This window comes from Aegilops tauschii, chromosome 6 (assembly GCF_002575655.3).
Source record: "Aegilops tauschii subsp. strangulata cultivar AL8/78 chromosome 6, Aet v6.0, whole genome shotgun sequence".
NCBI classification, from domain to species: Eukaryota; Viridiplantae; Streptophyta; class Magnoliopsida; order Poales; family Poaceae; genus Aegilops; species Aegilops tauschii.
In genome coordinates, this window is record NC_053040.3 from 197,579,388 (window position 1) to 197,586,647 (window position 7,260).

Genomic DNA, 7,260 nt, shown 5'->3' on the forward strand with positions numbered 1-7,260 from the left:
TTAAAATTACCTGCTACTTTATCGTCCTGTTCACCTCTTGGACTCCAAGTCAGGTCCAAATTAATGTTCAAACTAGTGTTCTAAATTACTTGTGGGGCACATATCGAGGAAGTAATGAATAGTATCTCTGTCTAATATATGGTTCACCTAGGGTATGCCTATGTTGTTCATCATGGGTGGGAAACAAATAGTAAAGCAATCATCATCTGTCATTTTATTAAATTAAAGCAATCATCAGCCTGGTTGTTACCATCACTCTAAATTTCTGCATGCTCTCCTTACATAATCTCACCATATTTTTTCGTATGCATGTCAGATATTGTACACAGTCATGCTGAACATGTAGAGAAAAAGAGAAGTGTTTTGCGCGGCAATACAATGTCATGCAGACATCGCTCCATGGTGGGTTCAATGGCAAACCCTCCCCACCCCTCTCCAGATTGTAATCCAGAGGAAGATATCTGTTCTAAGGTGGATTCAGACGCTGCTGACCACTCCTATTTACCCCCAAGGTGTTTGCTCTACCTTGGCATGATGATGTTAGTTATATCATGCATATGTTGCCTTGTAGTGCCTACTTTTGACATGTTCTGTCGCCACCTGTTTAGTTTCTATATCATATATGGGAATTATGCAGTCTCATGTCTTTTATCCAGCCATAATATATGTGAAATGTGCAATGCCATCCTGTTTAACCAGGCATCATATATTTGAATGATATCTTGCCCATCCTTTTCTTCATTACATTTCCATTTGTCGACAATGTTTGTACATTAAACTACTCTTCCTGTGAATCAGCCATTTTGGTGGGAGATTGAAAAATCTGGAGTGAAAACAAGGCCTTTAGAGCAAACAGTGCTACCTGTCGAAGCAGATCTCTTGTTGGGTCCCGATAGCTCCTTAGAGATGGATTCAGAGATAGATGACCAGTCCTATTCCCCCACCAAGGTGTATACTCTAACTTGGCATGGCGTTTTAGTTATTCATCATATCTTTGAATTATGTTATGCTATGCTATCCAGTTTAGGTAGACATCATATATGTGAAATTATGTCATGCTATCCGTTTTAGTTAAACAATATACATGTCAACTATTTCATGTCCTCTTTTTTCCACACTATCTATTGCTTCTGTCTCTCATACAATGTCTGTACATTCAATTATGTTTCGTTTTTATCAGCCATTTGAATTGGAGCGGGTGATGCCAGCATCTAGTGGACTAAAAACACGGTCTTCAAATAAAACAGTGCTACCTCTTGGTGGAGATAACATCCCGGTTGGACATGCACGAGAACCAGCCCTACCACACATAACCCAAACTCTCGCAGATTGTACCCCTACTGCGATGGACAGAGAACCAGCTTCACCCAATCTAACCCCAACCCCAGTAGATAGTAACCCAGTTCCTGTTGACACAACACCATCTCCACCACAGAGCTCTCAAACAAGAGCAGTTAGTAAGGCAGCTCCAGTGCCCAAAGGGCCAGTACTACCACGGCGAAGCCCAACTCCACCAGTTAGTATGCCTATTCCTGTGGAGGAAGCACAACCAGCTAGTCGTAGTTTAGCATCTATCGCATTTGATGTTGTTAAATCGTATGTGCGTATCTTCCCATCTTGGAAATATTATATTGAAGATCAAGGAAAATGCCAGTTGCGGGTGTTTGTCCAGGAGTTATGTGTAAGTAATGCTATTTATGGCAATTACTTTGCTTTGTCCCATACATCCTACCTCCATGATTGTTATAATACAGCAAATTTTCCCATTTTTCTCTATAGAGAAGGGCCGATTTGGAAACTCAGGATGAGGTAACCTGTGCTAATACCTCTGCTATCTTCAAGAATGCTTGGTGGCAGTATCGGAATTACCTGAAGAAAACTTACTTCACCGGCAAAGAAACTCATCAAATTCCCTTACGTTCTCCTGAGACACATTTACTGGACGATGACTGGGAACGCCTTGTACTGTACTTGTCCCGAACCAAGAATGTGGTAAGGTCTATGAGCTCATTTTCTATTTTTAAGTACTATATCTTGCGTCTTGCTGTACTCTGTTCATGTAGAACAAGTGCCTAAACCTGAAGAACAACTGTTCTAATTTAAGATTCCATTGCTATCATAGTTCCAAAAAGCGCTAGGCGTTAATTGTGTGTTTTGCCACCGCCTTGCGCTTTACTGACCAAAGCGCATGCTTATGCGCAGTTATGCACAGATCGTAGTTATGCACAATGCGTTTCGCCAACGCCTAGAGCCTAGGCGCGCTTAAGCGCTCGCTTAGGCGCGCCTTTTTTAACTATGATTTCTATCGTGCATACTGCTTTGCTCTTGTGTCACTGTATTTACTCATACAAACTTATTTTTAAATTGAAGGATCTAATCGAAACTCCAATGGCACAGCAGGTATGTTCACGCATGTTTGTTTAAAAGGCTTGCTCTTAGCAATAGCTCTAGGGATTTCAATTTCAATTGTGTATACAGTTGACTTCTCATATCATGCACATTACTAGCATCACAACAGAGAAAATAGTGTTGTTGTACATGTAGACCCGTGGTACCCATCTGAAATCTTGTTGTGTCGTGTAGTTTCCCACACTTTGTATTCTTTCACTGCTGCTTTGTCTTGAACTGATATGATTTGAACCGTGTCTCTATTTTGATTTGGCAATACAATGCAGTGACCATAGGACATAGATATATGTTTGTTTGATGCTTTTATTATGTACTAGTACTTGGCAATAGAAGACTTGGTAGTTTAATCATGTCCACCTTACTAATGAACTGGTTCACCGGAATGAGTTTCATATACTAGTACATGCTAAACCTGTTATGTGTCTGCTTGTTTCTTCTTTTATAATGCTGGCAGAATATTGGGGAAGAGTGCCTTATTAAGCAATGGTAAAGGAAGTAATGCAGATAAGGTTCAGGATAGTGACACATCCTTGTTGGTCTCCAACAAAGCTGATAAAACAGCTAAGGAAGACTATCTCGATGACAGTGAGACAACCCCAAAGTCCTGTCTTGGTTTAGTGTTCGAGTTACTGGCCACTACCGCTTGCACAAGCTATTCAAACTCACTATCTGAATCAGTTTGGTTTCTTGAGTCTCAAATACAAGCTGAAAGACATCGATCAGCTGTGTTGTGACAAGAAGCGGAAGGACTGCGGAAGTCCCTGGAGCATTCATATGCATAGTTTCTGGTGCAACAGCAAGCGTTGGAGGATTTTAGCGCCAAACAGGACAAAGCTAATAAGCTTGCTAAGCTTATTGCCAGCATGGTAGATACCATGTTTCTTGAGCTCTTCAGAAGTTGTTTCAGTTATGCTCTTGTTTTGCTACCGCGTTTATTTGCACTTGTGGCCAATTTTGACGGCCAGTGTATGTAATATGCTGTTTTGTTCCCTATATTTGCACTGGTGGCGAACTTTGATGCCGAGTGGATGTAATATGTGTAATAGCGGTAATAGGCTAGCGTTAATTGCTTGCTTATTTATTTCCTTATTCTCTTGTTTAGTTGTTTGCTAGTAGTCACTACAGTTCTTTTTCTGTGCTTTTCTAGTGGCCACAATAACCTATCTTTGGAAACAAGGCCAAAATAATCATGGCAACACACAGACTGTTGTAACCATGGGCCTCCTACGGGCCGTATGATCCATGGGTCTTCTACGGGCCGTAGGATCCATTGGCCTTCTATACGGGCTGTAGGATCCATGGGCCTTCTACGGGCCGTACGATTCATGGGCCTTTTACGGGCCGTAGGATCCATGGGCCTTCTACGGGGCGTATCATCATTTCGCCAATCATGAGCCGTACTATTCGTGGACAATAACGGGCCGTTAATAGGCCGTATTTGATAACTCTATGAAAACAGCCCAACGGGGTTTTTTTGACATGAAAACGACCCAACGTATTAACGGGCCACAAATGGGCCGACTGTAACCAGAGGCTAAATTTGGCCCACAAGCAGAAAATGGGAGTAACGGGCCGTAAGTAAACGAATGTGGAAATGAGTCCAAGAATAAATGGGCCCCGAGAAGGCCGAAAGTTAACATGGGTTGGAAACGGCACAACGGAATAATGGGCCGTTAATGGGTATAAAGTGATACACTGTTCATTACGGCCTAGTTTCACCACATGCCGTTAATGGGTATAAAGTGATACACAGTTCATTACGGGCCAGTTTTACCACGGGCCGTTAATGGGCCGAGAGTAATAAGGGCCTCATATGGGCCAAAAGACATCATGGGCCATACATGGGCCGACAGTTAAAACGGGATGGAATTATATTGGACGGCCCAGATGACGCTACTGGGCCTAATTCGGATAGGCCGTAAACGGGCCCTGGGTTTGTGGGCTGTAAATGGGCTATATGCGAATAGGCCGTTCACAGGCTTGCCATGGGCCAGCCCGCCACCTTTTGACCAAGTCAAACGGGCAGGCCTTTTCACAGGAATGGGCCTCTGTTGGGCCGTGCCACGTGTTGACGTATCATAGGCGCTTTGGGTCCAATGAGTGGATGACATCTGCCCCAATGGTGAGGCGACACGTGTTTCCTCCAGCCAATGATTATTTTACACGTGGAAAATCCCCATTGGTCGGGGTTGTTAACGGGTTATCGGATCCAAAACTGGACCCGATAGCCTAATGGCGTTCCGTTGCGGTTGGTGCCACATGTCGGTCACCCTTGACGAAAGCACTTATGTGACGCGCGATTTATCGTCATGGAAGTGGACACTTCCATGATGATAATTTTGGTAATGTCATGCAACACTTCTACGACAACACAGGTATGACTATCTTGATTCTGTCATAAATTTGTCATGGATGTACATGCATGACAGAAAACGTGACCTACTGTGACAAACACGTATCATCACGGAAGTGTATTTTTTTTGTAGTGCTGCCTATGGCCTCAGATGAATACATCGATAGATAAGAAGGGAAATGCATCATCTAGAAAGGCTTACTAAGGTTTAGGGACATTTGTGTGATGGATCATACGCTTACTCACGAAGACTTGGCTATTCAATAGAGGACGGAGTCAACGTGAGCCTTAGGGTCCAAAAATATTCCATTGGTGTCAGCTATTAGCGATTATTCAAAGTCATAATGGTATAAATTATTGGTCAATTCCAGTGATTCTTCTTTCCCATTCCTTCACTGGCTATAGCGCCTTACCTCTTCTGTGACTTGTCCTGAGATGAGAAGTATCAAAAGTTCCGGGGTTTGGGTTTATGTCATGCTAGACTCTCGTTTCTCGTTCTTACGCCGGGTCCGCGACCTTACAAGGATACACATGATGGTGAAGGTTTCGGAGAAGCAGCAAGCTATTCGGATTCAAGTTAGCTTTGAGCAGGCCTCGGGCGAGGAAATGCTTTGGCTGTGCCAGGAGATAGTCGGCTCAGTGGCTTTTGGGCGGAGCCAAAGTGGTCCACATACGTACCATTTCCATCATCACAAGATCCCCTTTTTCTGTGTGCATAGAGATAAAGCGTGCTCTTATATTTAGATAAGAGAGAGATTTTTCTCAGCGCTTCCCCTTATCGGCTTGATCCTGTTCTGCCCCTCGGTAGAGTGAGTCTACTTAGTGAATTGGCAGGACGCGGAGATCGATTGATCCATATGCATATCGAGCATCTATAGTTATTCTCTCTTCCCAAAAGATATGTCAAGTCGCTTCCAACGTTTTGATGAGTAAGCGAGGGTATTTTCAACAAGATAACTATGGACGATCATGTTCCAATTCCCAATCTATATCTTTCAGTGGGTAAGTAAGGGGAATAAGCAAGAACGGTGGAAAGCTTAAGAAAGTGTTAGTTCCTTTGCTGCAAATGGGTGGAATTGGTATCCCCAAAAGGTTAAGAAAGTTGACTAATTATTATCATCGTCTTGAAAGCTGGGCGCCTTTTGAATATGAATAGGGCTCCTAGTCTAGGTGGCGCTTTCGTGGAGCCAAACCGAAGGAAGAGCAAAAGGGCGAGGCCACACCCGGCTTCGAATAGGAGGGGGGCTTAGCTCTGCATCCCGCCTGCTTGCAGAAATGAATGGATCAGAAAGGGGGCTGGGTTCTATTTCCGGGCCGGGCAGGAGGTGAAGGCTAGAAGAAGAAGAGAAGTGTGCCTTCCCGGTAAGGAAGAGGATAAAAAGGTGCTGCCATCTATCTCGACCTGTTTCCCGAGGCGTTGGAAATGAAGACCGGCTCAGAGAATCACTGGCGTGCTTTCTCTCCCCCATCGTTTCGCCAACAAAGAAGTCATCCTTGACTTGACTATTGACCATTCCATCCCTACCGAGCCGCCTCTTCGAAGTATTTACCTCTGCCTTTCTTTTTTGAGAACATACCCTTCAAATCAAAAAGAAAAAAAGAAAGAAAAGTTCATCGTCTGTGATTTAATCGGCCCTAAGGGAGTTTACTTAACCCATTCTCCAGTCTCCCGCACTGCTCAAGTGTGCAACTCCGTATGAGGACCTCCTTCCCTTTTGCTCTGCCCACTCTCCGTTCACACGGTTATCAAAGCAGAGGAAGGGCGGGCAGCAGGTACCACGAGCCCTCTGTCCCACACATCTATCAAGAAGCAAGTGTAGTTCACCGGTTCCATCGAATGCTCCTATCTCTCGGCAAAGATCGTGTGAGTGTGCAGTTATGCTTCGGATGCTTCGCCATGGAATAGATCGATTCAGTTCCCCTTCTTTTCCGGTGCACTCGCTTTGTATGTCTGACACACAAGGAAGGATGCGGTGGGAAGAAAGCTGCCCTAGCCTTTGTCCGGTCGATCATTTCGCTGGCATCTTCAATTCACGCCTCCGTTTGACTGCCGCTCAGGAATGTAGTTGTAGATACATGAGTCTTAGTGGGTCGTTGGCTCCACCTCTTATCTCCTTCCACGACATGGTGTAGTCGTCGCCATATTCAATATGTCACTTAGTCATATCTGCCTTGGAGCGGGTAAGCACCTCCGAAAGATAGGGAGGGAGGACTTCATTCAGTGACTCCACGATCGCCCTCTAAACGATCAAAATAAGGTAAAGCTTGAAGATAAGTTTTGTACTCGATTAATTTCTCAGTCCCTCTAGTCGGGTGGGGCCGGCCGGCCGGATCCCCCTGAAAACCGTACGTGCGGGTCTCCCCGCATGCGGCTCACGCCATTTGAGGTGGCCCAGGCCAGCATTCATTCGCAAAGCCTATAGTGAAATTGAGACTCCTCGACCTCGGAAGCTAATTCGCGTGTAGGCAGCGCTGTCTTAATACCGTTGACTGTATCT

General features: G+C 44.5%; 1 pseudogene; it reads left to right on the forward strand.

Annotated features, from left to right (window-relative positions):
* Positions 1–6,458: 6,458 nt before the first annotated feature.
* Positions 6,459–7,064, forward strand: LOC120966693 (uncharacterized; annotated as a pseudogene).
* The last annotated feature ends 196 nt before the right edge of the window (positions 7,065–7,260 follow it).